The sequence below is a fragment of the Cotesia glomerata genome, linkage group LG1, assembly GCF_020080835.1.
Source record: "Cotesia glomerata isolate CgM1 linkage group LG1, MPM_Cglom_v2.3, whole genome shotgun sequence".
Classification (NCBI taxonomy): domain Eukaryota; kingdom Metazoa; phylum Arthropoda; class Insecta; order Hymenoptera; family Braconidae; genus Cotesia; species Cotesia glomerata.
In genome coordinates, this window is record NC_058158.1 from 11,682,594 (window position 1) to 11,698,882 (window position 16,289).

General features: G+C 31.9%; 1 protein-coding gene across 4 annotated transcripts in view; it reads left to right on the forward strand.

Moving 5' to 3' along the window:
- Positions 1 to 16,289, forward strand: part of LOC123275307 (protein tiptop) — a 198,988-nt gene that overhangs the window by 110,903 nt on the left and 71,796 nt on the right. Inside the window, exon 1 of one of the 4 annotated variants that reach the window (XM_044743332.1) lies at positions 10,784 to 11,402. The exons of the other annotated variants lie outside the window; for them this stretch is intronic. The gene's annotated coding sequence lies outside the window, so the exon portion shown is untranslated. Of the gene's footprint in view, positions 1 to 10,783; positions 11,403 to 16,289 lie in introns of those variants that run through there. 4 annotated transcript variants of the gene reach the window in all.

Below are 16,289 nucleotides of genomic sequence, written 5' to 3' on the forward strand. Positions count from 1 at the left end.
CTCTGTAGGTCGAGCTAAAGAAAAATTTTAACAGATGATAAAACAGTTAGTAATTATACCATCATGTATGTATAGTTTCTGCTTGTTTAGTTATTTCAATCCTATTTCATGAAAAATAATATATACTAGTATACAAAGCGCGCGTGTGAATGTTGGTATGGAATTATCTATATTTTCATGCTTATGATATATTTGACCAATCACGTTACGAATAGTTTGCTTACATGATATATTTTCATATTTTTCATCTAAATTATAAGAGTGGAAGGCTGCCGAAATCTCAGACAAAGTCACCGAACTGACAGTCGAAAAATTAACTGTATCGAAACGGAATTATTTTGATACGCAATTTTCACACGAGTTTTGATAAACTTCCTAAGGGATAAAACAAAAAAAAAAATTAAATCGTGAAAGTGAATTTTGACAAAGTTGTGGTGTTTCAATCCCAGTGCTCCTGTGAATACCACGCTCTTATTCATTTAATTCATCAAAAAAACGAGTTTTTTCTGAGAAATCTTATTTAATCGATAATAAAATTTTTTTAACGTGTTCTGTAGTTATTATTATTTATTTCAATATGCTTTTTATCCATAATTTTTTTCGTTTAAATTATGAAAATTACGTTTTAATCGAAATCACGATTTTTAGGCGAGAGTAGAGCATACCTGCGCGCTTCGCGCTTAAGGCATGCAATTATTTTGACTTTTGAAACTTAACATCTAAAAATTAACGCTCTTGTAAGGAGATGATTCAGCGATCATGCGCCCTCTTTCGAAAATATTTAACACTACCTTTAATAAAAAAAATTTTATATGAGAATTAGAGTGTATAAAAAATCGACAAATTTTTTTTTTTCAAAAAATCTTAAAAGTTCGTCAAAAAATGTCCAAATTAAGAGCTTGTCAAAATTTGACTCTTTAATATTAATAATTATACAATATAAAAATTTCAAAGTCTAAAATTTCTTAGCCCAAGTTATTAAAAGGAAAAAGTGGAAAATTTCGATTCGCGACCATTAAATATCAATATTGAAGGGTTCGAATTTTGAGGTCTTGATTTTATCAACATTCTCTTATAAAATTTAAAGATCTTTTAATAAAAAATAAATTGTCGATTTTTCTAATCAATTCTAATGAGCGTAAATTACCATATCAGGGCATATGTGAGCATGTTAAGACTTATCAAAAATCACATATGAATATATATGGCCCTATCAGAAATTTTTTCACGGGAAGTTCTTTAATTTTTATTTTTTGGAATTAAGAGTAAGAGGCTAGACATTTTTTTAGATGTACAGTAAATTATTTTTTGCCGGTCCCAGCATCCTCATCTTCATCCTCATCCTCATCCGGGGGTCCCTCGAGCCGGATTCCTGTCGGTCACTGGTCGCCAGATTTACGACCAAGGAGCTTACATATCTATCTATCTATCTCTATCTCTATACCTATACTACACTATGCTATATGTTGAGAAAGAAATAAATATATAGGCGTCAGAATAATATAAGAAGTGAGGAAAGCAGAGACAAACTTTCGTGTGCAACAATCAAGTCACGCCATTTGTCACAAGGGCGCTTCCTACTCTTAATAACGTAAGGATCGTATAACACAGTCGTAGTCGTGCTCTTGCAACACGCTCCGACCTTTGCCTCAAGACTTATATAGAATTATATACAATAATAACAATAATAACAACAATAGTAAAAATAATAAAAAATACGGTATGAACATGCCAGGAGCTCGTGATCTCTCATCGGGTGAATTTAAACTCTCCAATCATAACTGTTATGTAGTCATTACTTATTGCTTTAGAATTAAATTATTTTTAAGAAGAAGAAAAAATTTCTTAAGTTGCTTTCGGTTAGAATAAATAAATAACTGGTTGTCCCAGCATCAAATAAAGTTCCGAGTACAATGTACTTGTGTAGCAGAGGTAGAGAGAGTGCGATGATGATAATAATAATAATAATATGGGAAGGTAAGGACGAAGAGGAGAGGGTGTGAAATAATGGGATTAAATTCGCGTCGATTTACACAGTCTAGTGGTAGATAAGAGGAGACTCTTCTGGTCGTTGTCGCGTGGGCGAGCCCGAGATACGTCCGAGTTATGATGAGTATACGTGCATAAAATTCACATGAGATAAGATTAAGACGACCCGGGTCTATCATCCGATTTACGATTATCCTCTTATATACTATACATAATCGTAGTATATTTGAAAATTCTCATTCAAAGAAAAGACAAGAGCAGGTATGATAAATTATGATTTAGACGTTACAGCGGAGCTTTTTATCTGCTGACATGTGGAACACGTAAACGTCTATCGATGCCTGTCTGATAAGATACATAACCGCCGATCATGATATACGAGGGGAATCAGGTATGGTTTGCGGATACTGGCAAGTCTACAAGAAATCAAAAATTATAACAATACGAGAAACTTCTGATATTTTACAAAATAATACCATTTTCTTTTTTTTTTTTTTTTAATTAGTTATAGAGGATAATACATGTTTTTTTTTTCCATTTTCCTTCTTATTTTTTTATTAAAAATTGAGTTCATTATGAGGTTTACAATTTTTGATTTTCGAAACTTTTTTATTTAATACTAAATTGTTGATCGCAATACTCCTATATATATTGATATAATGATTAACTTGATTTGAGAGAAAAAAACTTGAACTAAAAAAATCAATTTGAAGGATTTCTTTATTTTAAATTATATTTAGCAGAAAAATTCTTGAACTAAAAAATTGTTCTTAGTTTGAGTAAATTTTAGTTGATTCAGGAATTTTATTCAATTAAATACATGAATGATAATAATTTATTAGTTTTTTACTTTGGGATTTATCAACAAGCCTTAAAAAAAATAATTTATGAAAATTTGCTTTAATGTTCCAAAAAGGTCAAATTTTTTTGAAAAGTATATTTATCATTCACAAACTTAGACTTCAGACAAAATGTTAGAAGTATACTTAATATACGCAACTTGTATTAGCTAAATAATAATATAATTCACTTCGAATTAACTCCCGATTTTTTACCATGTACACTGCAGGAATAGATAAAGTAAAAGCAAAGGATTTTGAATTGATAGATAGTATTGCAACGACTTGACGCGGCCATCTTTAAATCATAGCTAGGGCATTATCGCAACAGATATATTCTATTGCTCTTATTTCAAACACACAGTATAGTACAGCAGTAGCTCCTTTGTCTCGAATTCACCCTCTAAGAAAATAGCTTTCAAGCGGTCGTCGACAAATCCCGTGTTAAAGAAATAGATTCACGCCGCAGTTAATATTTTCTTTCAGTTTATTTCTCGTTATTTGTTTGAAGCAATGGATTTGCGTATTGCCGCATTATTCGCGGGTGCTTACCGAGTGTCCTATAAGTTACCTGATTAAAGTAAACGAGGCAAGTTCTCGGTCACCACCGGAAGCCGGAGAGTTTCTTGCGTACCTAATATCTTTTATTCTCAATATTTTGCATATCAACAGGAGCAAGTTGTTGCTGGAACTAGTAGTAAAAAGTCTCCTGATCGGAGGCTTAACTCGGAATTACAAAGAAGGCCCTCCTCCTGAGAGCCTCCTTCAGGGACTTAATGCAATATAAGTGTTATATATACGAGTGTGTGGGATTCAAATTATTTAATATTTCATTTATATCCATTTATTGTTATCTTTATTGCATATTTATAGATATGATGATAAAGACCATATTTTTTTTAACTATTTAATATTGTTGGCTTAGGTCGAGGTGATTGTAATTAATTAACAATTTTTTTTTTTTTTTCCTCGATTAAATATCAGTAGACTCTAATAAGTTTTTTTAAAATTAAAAAAAGAAAAATAATTTTTCAAATTTTTATTTTTTGATCCATTTTATTATATTTAATGCAATTTTTTAGAGAGAAATGATATTTAAGTAATTGATCTTAATTGCTTCATTAATACTGGAATTTTTGATGAAACATTTTTGAACTGTATTTTTGAACGAGTCATTAAATTTTGATCTAATTTAATGCCGCGTCCACATCTGATGGAAACTTAACTTTCAAAATTTAGATAAAAAAAAAATAATATTCCCAACTTTTGAAAAAATTACGGTAATTTACAAAAATTTTATCAATTCAGAAATTATAAAAAATGCTTTTGTAATAAAAAGTAAGAATATTTTTTTAGAATAACTAATAATGAGTCATAATTCTCAGAAAGTCATTCCCGGTCTGTTTTCCAAGATCTTGTATTAGTGTTACCATCTCAAAGAATGTCAATGTTTGACACACAACTACACTTCGATACGAAAAGTGACCCTTCACACATTTTCTTAGATTCTCAAATCATTAAAATTCTCTCCAAAAATCGGAAATTTTTTAACCGAAAAGTCAAATCTTAATAAAGTCACTGATGTTCTGAGCCTAGACAATTTTTTCAGTAGGTCCATGGTCACGGACTCTTTATTGAATATATCAGATTATTATATAGCTGGGAGGAAATTTTAGGGGGTTTCGCCGACGGCTAACAGAGCGAACGGACAGCTCGCTTATTTATGGCGACCATACTTGAGATATATGAACTGGTTCCCGTCGAAAGTTCGGGATGCATTTACTTTAATAAAATGCGGCAATATACATACACAAATCCAAGTAGAGGCCAATACGGACGAGGTGTCCCTACCATGCACATAGACATGGCGCTTGCTCACACATACGAGCCAATATGCGAGACCTAGAGAATCCGAGAGGTCACCACTCATGTAATGTCGGATGAGCTTCATTTATTTCATCCATCTTTTATAACGTTTTTTCATGGATTTTATTTCCATCTTAACCTCAGGCGTGCCCTTGAGCTCCCCCGCCCTCCATATATTTCACACACACACATACATACAGACACATACACATGCAGCCAATGATCTTTCATACATTATACCGTCCAGCTCCACCTAGAGATTGATATAAACAAGCTTATAAATAACAAATCTGTATACAAGACAACTTGCTCTATAAATTATCCGCCGCGTTATATATGTATCATTTAATGTCTATAGTTTTTCGCCTTTATCCTCGGAATTCGCGGTGTCTCTCGATTCCCACGTCTTCTTCCCTATACTAGATTATCGACTCGAACCAACAAACAACATCATTTTATCTTTATTCTTCTCTCACCCCCCTCGCCGCTTATTTTTTCACTTGGTCCTCTGTCGCCGGTAGTTGGTACCATCAAAACTTTCGTACAGTTTGTCTAATTTATATTTATTGCGCACCCTACCTAGTATTTGCTATATACGGGTCTGAAAATTTCGTCATTAGTGAATTAGTGAAAAATTTTTAACATCCCGCTACGAAAATCGAAGATTTTCAAAAATCGGGAAGTTATTGTTTTCACCCCGTTTTGCAAAAATCGAGTTTTCATCAGATCTCGACGTTTGAAGGTCACAGGAAGCTTCCCTGACTATCCCCGCGAGGTTGTCACGGCGCCTGTATGTGTGTGTGTGTGTGTGTGTGTGTGTGTGTGTGTGTGTGTGTGTGTGTGTGTGTGTGTGTGTGTGTGTGTGTGTGTGTGTGTGAAAGTATGTGAACCGCTTATAACTTTTGAACGGCTTGACCGATTTCATCGCGGTTGGTGCCATTCGAAAGGGATTAACAAATCTTAGATTTTGAAAACTATTTGGACCGATTCAGATCAATAGATTTTGAGAAATCGTAAAAAAACTGAAAAAAAAAATTTTTTCAAAAGTGGTTTTTTTGGAATAACTTTTAAATGGCTTAAAGGTTCAATTCCAAAAACTAATCAGCTCTTAACCTTAAAAAACCACGTCGATCGCCACCAGTCCGGTCAAAATCGGTTGATTCATTCGAGAGATATCGTGAACGAAAGAAAACCGAAAAAAGTGTTTTTTCGGAATAACTCCAAAATTCCTAGCGCGATCAATTCAAAATTTAAGATTCTTTGTGAGGCTTGAAAACTGCGTCGAATGCTTCTAACCGCGTAAAAATCGGTTTATTCATTCAAAAGTTATTGTGGTTTAAAAATTCAAAAAATAGTGTCTTATCAAATCTCTATCAGACTTTTGAGCTCGAAGAGCTTTAAAGGATAGGAAAGCAATCTCTTTGAGCTCGGAGAGCTCAAAATAACCCATAAATTGTATTTTTGAGCTCGAAGAGCTCAAAAACGTCATTGGTGCAATTTTAAGCGCCTAAGTATGAAATTAGCGGGAAGTTGCAGGGATGGCCTTCAGGGTCAACCGTTTTCCTAATTTTTTTTGGATCGATTTATGTATTATTTTGAGCTCTCCGAGCTTGGAGAGATAGCTTTTCTATGCTTCTTCGAGCTCAAAAGTCTAAAAATTATACTATCTCATCAAAAACGATCCGAAAAGAAATGTTATGTGAACTTATGCAAAATTATGTAAAGTTATGTGAAGTTATGTGGAAAAAACACTTGAACGAATTGATTGAAATTATGTGAAGTTATCTCTTGAATGAATCGACTGAAATTATGTGAAATTATGTGAAATTATGTGAAATTATGTGCAGGAAATACTTTTCGGTTTTCTTTCGTTCATGATTTCTCTTGAACGAATCGACTGAAATTATGTGAAATTATGTGAAATTATGTGAAGTTATGTGCAGGAAACACTTTTCGGTTTTCTTTCGTTCATGATATCTCTTGAACAAACTGACTGAAATTATGTGAAATTATGTGAAGTTATGTGCAGAAAACACTTTTCGGTTTTCTTTCGTTTATGATATCTCTTGAACGAATTGACTGCACTGATAGAAGGATTTATTTGTATTAAATAATATTTGTTAATAGCTAACAAATCATTTATTAGAGACCATTTTTTAATGTTAAATAAATATTTCTTAATATTCAAAATGATTTGTTTGTATTCAATAAATCTGATATTCATTAATTAAGTATTAATAAATCTTTTTAAATACTAAGAAATATTTGTTAAGGCCTAACAAATGGCTTCTAATAAATGATTTGTTAAATATTAACAAATCTTTTTAACTATAAACAAATCTATTAGTGTGAAGTTATGTGAAATTAAATTCTATGTCAAAAGTATAGAAAGACTATCTCTTTGAGCTTGGAGAGCTCAAAATAAGACATAAGTTGTTTTTTTGAGCTCGAAGAGCAATTATTAGTGCAATTTTAAGCGCCTAGGTATGTAAGTGGCGGGAAGTTGCAGGGATGGTCTTCAGGGTCAACCGTTTGTCTAATTTTTTTATTTATAGGCGCCTTTTGAACTGTTGCTTTTTCAGTGAATTTTTTTTATCGAAAGCATGACCGAAAGATGGCGGAAGTATAGCATCTGAATATAGAACTATACTTCAATATGACGTTTCCTATGTTAAAAAAATAAGTTTGCTTGAAAAATTAAATTGATTGCAGAAAACAAGATTTAAAAATAAGAAAATTATTTCAAAGATCACTTTTGCTTTGCTTTAAGTAATTTATTAGTTTTTTTGGAATAATTGCATCATTGCTTCAAGTAAGGTAAAAGCCCCAATATATGATCATGTACCAGTATATGATCACTCCATGTATTTGTATATCTATATTCACAAATATAGGTATACAAATACATAGAGTGATCATATACTGGTACATGATCATATATTGGGGCTTTTACCTTACTAGTTTTTTTTTTTCAAAATATATCAGCTTTTGACAAGTATATGAATATGTTTTTATACAAAAAATAAGATATTGAAATTAAGGGACATTTGATATCACTGTGTTTTTTTTAAGCAAGCATTTTTCAAAAATATTTTATTAGTACTTACACTGATAAAAATCTTAAACCAAGAAGATCATTTTTTTATTTGATTCAATAACTTTTTTGCTTTGGTTTAAAATTGTTTTCTTTTTATTCAAATTGAATTTTTTATCAGTATAGTAATTTATTTATGAAATAAAACTAGAAACAGATCAAAAGTTGAAATTATTAAAGAAAACATCGCTCCTAAACCAACTAATTTTTTCTAGTGTACATAATTACAGTTAGATTCTGTACCAAAATAACAAGTTGCCTTAAATAGCCAATAGATGGCTCACTTAGTATAATCTTGATCATTTCCATCTCCCAAAGATCGTTCAAGCTTCCATACTTGAATCGACGAAACTTTAAAAAAATCCCAGTGGTTCCCTCAGGACCTTTTCTGGGGTATGTTTAGTCGTAAAACAGTGTTCCTCAATGGGTTTCCACCATAGTCGAGGACAACCCGAAAGCTGAGAGAGATAAGAGAGATTGTTTGAGAGAGAAGGAGGCAGAGTAGTAGATAAATAGATGGATGGGCAATATTATAACTCACTGGCTGTCATCCTGTACGGGCGAGTCAGGCTGCTAATCAGACCTTTCTCGCTCTCACCCCTCTTATACCCTTCACGAAAAATGGATTTATTGCCGTCCGCCTCGACTTCGGCACGCTATCAAGCTCCCTGATCCGTGGAACGTAACCATCGTCGTTGCTGTATATTCTCTCTCCGTCTCTCTTTCTCTCGGAGAGAATTCCCCTCACTTAAATAATATCAAGCCTTATATTGTGTATCGTATAACTTACAACGACAAGGAAAAAATATCACGGCCCTTCGTTATGTATATTCTTTTCCTCTCCCTTTCAACAAATACAACTATAACCATATATATCTATATAATGTACCTATATATATGTTTAGTTGATGGGTACTCTTGTAACACCGAGCAAAAGAGCCTACTCTATCCTAAATATTTTATCTCAAAAATACGAGCGCAGTAGGTAACGAATATAACGTCAGAACAAAATAATAAGAATAAATTATTTATTATTTATTATATATATGTTATGTATGTTGTATGAAAAGGAGAACTCTAGAGAAGAGAGGAGATACATTACAGCGAAACAAGGATAATTAATGGGGCTGAGGGACAAATATTAATAAATTTAAGCTAAAATATAAAATTATAAATTGTAAAGTCTTAAATAGATTTGACAAAATTTATAGATTTAGATTTTTTTTATTTATGTATGTATAACCAGCCGTTTGGTTTTCAATCTTCGCTCGCGGTCTTCGTGATATGTATGACACGTAAATATAAACAAGAGAGGAAAGATTGCACCTGCGTCTTTACTTGATCATTCAGCGGCTAACGAGCGAGGGTTGAGGTTACGTTTGTTTAAGACGCGCAAGCTGTTAATTTCTGCGAGATAATTTACAGCCTTTACTATTATGGGGAGTTTTATGGTTTTATTTAGGGCAATCTTAGAAAAATTTTAGAACGAAGCAAAAAATTTTTATGAGAAGCTTTGGAGCAAATAGATTGAAAAGATTTATTTTTGGATAAAAATTTTTAACTAGCTTGAAGTTCGCAAAAATTTTTATATTTTTTTTAATACCAATTTTTTGAAACATTAAATTTTTTGTTGAGATAAAAATTATCTTGGGTTGTATCAAATTTTTTTTAACGAAGAAAATTTTCTTGTTTAAAGAAAAATTTTTCTTGGGCCTTAAAAAAAATCTTAAAAAAGTCAAAACATACTCATTTGTGTATCTATTAAAAATAGTAATTTAGAAATAAATTTTTGTTACAAAATAAGTATTGATAAAAGTTCCTCAACAAAAAATTGAAGTGATATTTTTGTAATCTAAAAAAATTTATTTAAGAGACAATAAATTCTTGAATTAAAAAAATCATATTGAAGAATTTTATCATCTTGAATCGAGTGAATTTTTTTTCAGTGTATGTTTTATTAAAAGTAACTTTTGGAGTTGAGAAAAATTTATTTATTACTCCAAAAGTACGTTAGTTTATTCAATATTTATATTTTACAAAATTTTATATAGTTCAAAATTTATGAACAATTTCATTTTATTTCTTTTTATAATTTATACAGTGTGAATCGACAATTGAATAATAAGCGATGATTTAGAATTCGATAGATTAATCTTGAGTTATAAAAATTTTTTTCAACTCCACACTTTAACAACAAATATAAAATAATAAATTTATATACATTTTACTACTGAAATTTATTTTATTTTTTTCTAAAATTTAATGTTTAAATTCAGAAATATTTTTTTTTTCATCATTTTATCAAAGAAAAAGTTCAAAATAAGAAACTTGAGTGTACAAAAAATTATTATATTGAATGTTTCAATGAATTTCAATCGTATGATAATAATTTTTAATTACCAAAAATTGTAACTTAAAATAAAAATAACAAAAATGAGTTCAAATTGACAATAATAAATTATCAAAAAAATTAAATAAAAATGAAATTGTTCTATTTCTAACTATTCAACAAAAATAAACCCAAAGGTAAAAAACGGTGAAAAATTCTAAACTTAAAACAAGTCCAATTATTAAATAAACAAACAAAATAGAAAACAGAAGACAGACGAGTACGCTAGATTTGGATCGCGGGGGTGCGGGGTTGAGAATAAAGTACGCGGTTCAAAAGTGTGGCGGTAAATGAACTAGTGGAGAGCAAGTAAAGAGAGGTATAAGGTATAAGGTGCAGTAGGGGAATAAAAGACTCTTATATCCGAGAGAGACGGACATATTTATAGCTATAGGGCCGTATAGCAGAGGAGTTAAGGGTTCAAAGCTTCAAGAGGGACGGAAAGGACCGAGGCTCTGCGAAGAGAAAGAAAGAGTCGTTCCAACTGTCAAGGTGGGATGGGGGCGTGGGTGGAATGAGAACTTTCTGGTGGGGAAATCCGCGGCGCCCCTCCCCGGAGTGGGGATAGGTCAGGGCCGCGGGAGGAGAACTCGCTAAGTGGTGGGGAGTTTCAGTCCTCGGGCCGTCAGTTCGCCACGTGCTGCCGTTGTGTCAGGGTGTCTTTCAGCACTTCTGACTTTTCATATTTTGCTCCGGTAGTTTCATTTAAACTCTCATCATTTTCGTCCCGGCAAATTTTTCAAAGGATTTTATATTACAAGGGTGTTAATTAATTTTAATAATGTGAAGTTTGAACTACTTAATAGATCAATTATTAATTAATTGATAAATTAACGAGTGAAGTTTTCAGTAGAAAACGATCAGTTGCAATCAACTTTAAAATTACTCAATTGGTAAGATAGTTAATGGTGAGTGAAGTGGAATTTACATTGAGTAAAGTAGTGCGCAAAAAAGGAAAAAAGTAAAAAGGAGTAATTGTAGTTTTTAGTCAGACGCCCTTTACTCTCCTTACTATCATCTAAGCCGTGAGTAGCTGCAGCTTAAATCAGCGGCTATAAGAAAAAATTTATATTTGTATGAATAATTGTGCAATGTGATCAGATGGTTTTATTGCGGAAATATATTGTGCAATTTTATTGCAATTTTTTGGCATGGGGTTGACGTGACGAAATTCAGCATCTCCGGCGCGACTGACGTATTCGTCCGACTGGAGCCACTACTCGCGGTGAGTTTGTTTTTTAAATTTAATTCAAGTTATATAAAAAGATTTCAATTGTTGTCTTTGTAAAACTGGGGACAAAGTTCGTATAAAATCGATCCTTTACGGTGAATAGTGTTGCGTAAGGTGTGCACAGCAGGTGGCCGATTCATGATCGAAAATCCACGTGAATAAGAGCAAAAACCCGCGAGTGGGGAATTAAAAACAGAAACAAAGAGAATGTTGAATAAAAAATTAAAAAGAGAAAACTCGAGTAGAGGAAATTGAGAGAGAAAAATCGCGGGCATTTAACACGTTCAAAGAGTTGTAGTAAATTGAGTAAACTTGTTCCTCATTCATCTCGTGCTTCGTCTGGATTGTATATATATGTATGTTACTATTTTATTCTCTCTACTCTGGTTTACTACTGCGACTACTGCTGCCACCGCATGTTAGTTTAGTGTGTGGGTGAGTGTGTGTAATAGGTAGTCTGAATAATCCAAATAGAGGTTTAAATGTCAAATATAGATTTTTTATCGGTTGCATTTGCGTATTGTCAAATAAAGTGCGTACAATATGTGCCGGTGGATATCGGTAAATTTTGGTTATTTTCCGCGCTCGCTAAAACTCAATTACAACCGACTCGTTGGCTCTATATATTAATAGAGTAGTCGTGATTGCCCGCGGTTGCCGACAGTTAACGAGACTTAATTGCGTCCTACACATTTCAATAAGAGAAAAAAAATTCATCACACGTTTTATTACGTGTTTTAGGGGGAAAATTTGTGGAAAAATATTTTTTTTAACCAAGAATGATACGTTTGAGTCAAAATAAATAATTTTCTTGGATTAATAGTCGAATTAATTATTTGTACAGCATAAAAAATTTTCGTTCTTTGTATCAAAAAAATTTAGTGTAAAAAATATGTATTCGTCAGATATCGTTACATACAATTTGTGCACATAATGATGCAAATTTTTTTCTGTGTAGATCCAAAATTGATTATTTTAATAATTTTGTTGTTTAAAAAAGTTATACAATATGATCAATATATTTGATATCTGACTTATGAAAATTTCTATTTAGATTTTTTTATTATTAGTTCAAATTAATCAGTGAAAGAAAAAAAACGAACCGAAAAAATTGTCTCAAAGATTCATAAATTAATTCTTTAAAAAAGTTTTTTTTTTTAATGAAATTTTTGGTAAAAGTGAAAAAATTATTCTTTAATCAAATATACCAAAATTAGTAAAAAATTTTTAAATTAATTAAATACATTTCCCATTATTTTAATCTGAAAGTAATAAGTAGTTTTTAATCAATTTGACACTTGGAAAAATAAATTTTGATATTCGCCAGGATCCTGTCTAAAAAAAAATTGTTAAGATCAAAATTTTTTTAAATGGAGTACATATTTTCTAAGTTAAAATGAAAAATATTCATCTTATAGAAATTTTTTGGCCTGTTATTCACAGTAAATAAATTTTTGGTTAAAAAATTAATTGTGTAGATCAAAAATAAGATTTTTTAAATCAAAGCGTAACATATTAATTAAAAAAATTATTTTTTCAAAAAAAAAAATTCTTAAAGGAAAAAATTTTATATAATTTGTTCTAGAAATTACAAAAAGAAGTAATTTATTGAGCATAAAAAATTTCTCTTTCATTTTTTCAATTTAACTTATTCCATTGTGATAAAAATGACTCACACAGTAGCTATCAAGGAAAAAGTTTGATCCAGTCAATCAACTTGATAATCACGATATTGATTTCAGTAACCTATAAATATCCTCATATTAACATACATTAATACTTACCCAAAGAAAATGTTGTTTTGAAAACCATTCCGAGCATTTTTTATAATTCGTATCGGTAATTACCCATAATAGCTCCAATTTATTTAATAGAAAGTATTGTAACTATAGATAATATTATTATAAGCAATTGAAGAGAATATACTGCTGGCGATAAAAAAATGAACGGTAGCATGAAGAGTCCAAATAGAAAAAAAAAAAAAAGAAAAATGTGGCTTTTACACACTTAATCACACAGGTATTTACACGGGCATTTAATTGTAGCTCATGGATATGTGTGAACGTATGTCACTCTCCAGTTCTCGCCTTTGTTGCCGTATCTATACCGTTCACCAGCAGACAACATATATACATATATAGATATATATATGATAATAATAACAGAGATAGAGAAGTTAGCATATAATACCACTACTGGGTTAGAGTTGTGGATTGTGGATAGGAGGTTACCAACTCCCTCGCACATCTATATAACATAACCCGTAGGTATCGTACCGCGTTAGTAAATACCGCGGGCACACACCTGCGACGCACGTGTAGTTAAAGTGATATGTGTGCGTATGTGAGTGTGTGATTGTTATACCTTGCGTTATCCAAATGTTATGCTTGGCTCTTACCGGCGATCCGTGGCATGCGTTCTACAATCGATCATTTCTCTTTCGCCTGTCTATGTCGCTGTCGCGTATATTCTCCTTCCCTCCCACCCGCTACTTCCCCGCGGATAATCGCGGTCTCGTATCGATAACGCTTTTGTTTTTTATATGTGTTTTATTTTTTACACTTCACTGAAATATCGAGTGTTAACAATTGTTGTGTGTTCAGTCCATTGAGAAATAAATAATAAATATTGTGCTGTAATTTTTGTGAAAGCCAATAGTACGTTGTATACAACATACAGTACAACAATACAGTCGAAAATTTATTAATAATAATGATAATGATAATAAAAATATATACTACTCAAACAGTAATGATAATGATAATGATAATGGTTTTATTCAAATTAGACACCAGACTTTTCGCTCGGATGTGTAAATACATGCAGTACTCGCTCGTTTGTTCCGTTATATTATATACTTATATTTATGCTTAACTATATTATACTGAACAGTAATGTTTAATGTTATTATAATGAATCGCGTTAGTTGGTAAGTTACAAGTTTAAAAGTAAATGTTCTTTATTCTTTATTCTTTATTATTTATTATGCTTATGCTGGCTTATACTCATTGCCGTGGTGAGCTGTTGTGTGCGTTAGACGTTCTCACGTGCACAATATACGCGGTAACTCATGACGTGTAATGTATTTCGAGTGGGTGATTGATTAATGACTCGGTACTCCGTTCAGTCGAAGCGTATTGCCGATTAGAGATTCTATTTAATTACATGGAAGGACTTTTTCCAAAGTCACCGATCTCAAATGTGAAATGGGAAAAATTTACAGGGAAATAATAAAGTCAACTTGGATCAAGAAAATTTTTTTAGATAAATTTTACTCTAAAAAAATGAATTTTTGTTTCTTGACTTCGAGAAAATTCTCTGATATTTTTTTTTGTGTAATAGTATGTTATATTGATAAAAAAAAAATTGAGTTGTGTTTTAAATAATGTTTAAGTTTTTTGGCAATTTTTGAACTTTACACTTTTCATTAACACTTTTCACTAAAAATAAAGTATGGAAACAAAAAATTCTAATCAATCAGATGGTACAATGAATACTTTTATTGAAATTTGAATCCATAAAAGTTGTAATTAATAATCTTGAATTTTTAAGGCTCGAATTATGAAAAAATAAATTTGATTTGAGCGGAAAAAACATTTGTCAAATTTTAGGAAATTTTGTAGTTAATAGAATGGTAGAAAATTATTAATCACATTTGAGCTGAAATGATTGTAAAGTTTTTTTATGCTCTGACAAAAAATTAGCTAGAAAAAAAAACAAATATTTAACCAAAAAAAAAATAATTTTGAAGAGCTTGATTTTACACAAATTTTTGCTGGTTTAAGTTAATTTTTTTTTCTAATCCAGCTGATTTTTTTTTCTATTAGTGTACCATCGATATCAAAAGTACTTTTTCTGATTTCAATAAATAAATAAATTTCAAATGACAGTACCAGCAATAAATAAATAATAAAAACAGTCTACAGTATTAACTACTATTCGCTTATAAAATAAATAGCTCGCTGGTACAAATAATAGCAATGGCAATGCAACGTAAAATGTACACCTGTCTTTTGTTTCGCGTTTTATGAATTATGACGTATACATGCAGAGTTCTTTGAGCCGGTGAATATTTATGTCGTTCTTTGGTGGCGTATATTATTAACGGGTACTTTCACTCGGATAGACTCGATAGCTGCCGAGAAATAACAAACTGGAAAAACAATGAGACGGAAAAGAGGAAAAAGAGCTGAGCAAATGTCTGGGAAATTAAAAAGCCCGCATCTTGGCGGTCGTTTGGCGGATCAGGGAACGAGTAGAAGACAGCATGTTTATAGACACTGTCATACATATGAATATATGACTATTTTAGTATGTGGATGTGGATCGTCGATACTTTCGGCGGTATTATCCAATCGTTTGGTCCTTTATGGTACAAATCAAAGAGGCCCTCGAGCGTTCGTTAGTGGGTGCCTACAGGCCGTGGAGATGATGGGTAATGCGAAATGCAAAAGAGTCGACGATTGTGTCGGGAGCACGTTCACTCGGTTACGCGTCCTGTGCTACTGCTACTGCTATCTGGTATGTTGCTATCATCATCCCTATACTCTGGTGAGCTCTGGTTGGGATTCAGAGGAGTCCGCTATTGAAGTCCTCGATGACGGCTCCCGTCTGTCAGCAGATCAAAGCTGAAGTAAGCTCTCTTTGTGATATGCTTTGCCGTGCTGGTATTTAATTATGTATGAGATCGATATTCGTGCCTCCTGGCCTTCGAATCATCTCTGCTTCTCTTCCTCCGACAACATTTCTGTCTATATCCTCTTTCCTCCTTTCTCATTCCTCTATAGATGGAGTTATTGTGTTTTGTGTAGTTTCAGTCGCCAACACATTTTATGCCCGCGAGCGTGTCATTCCCCGATAGTTTAATGAGACTCGATATTG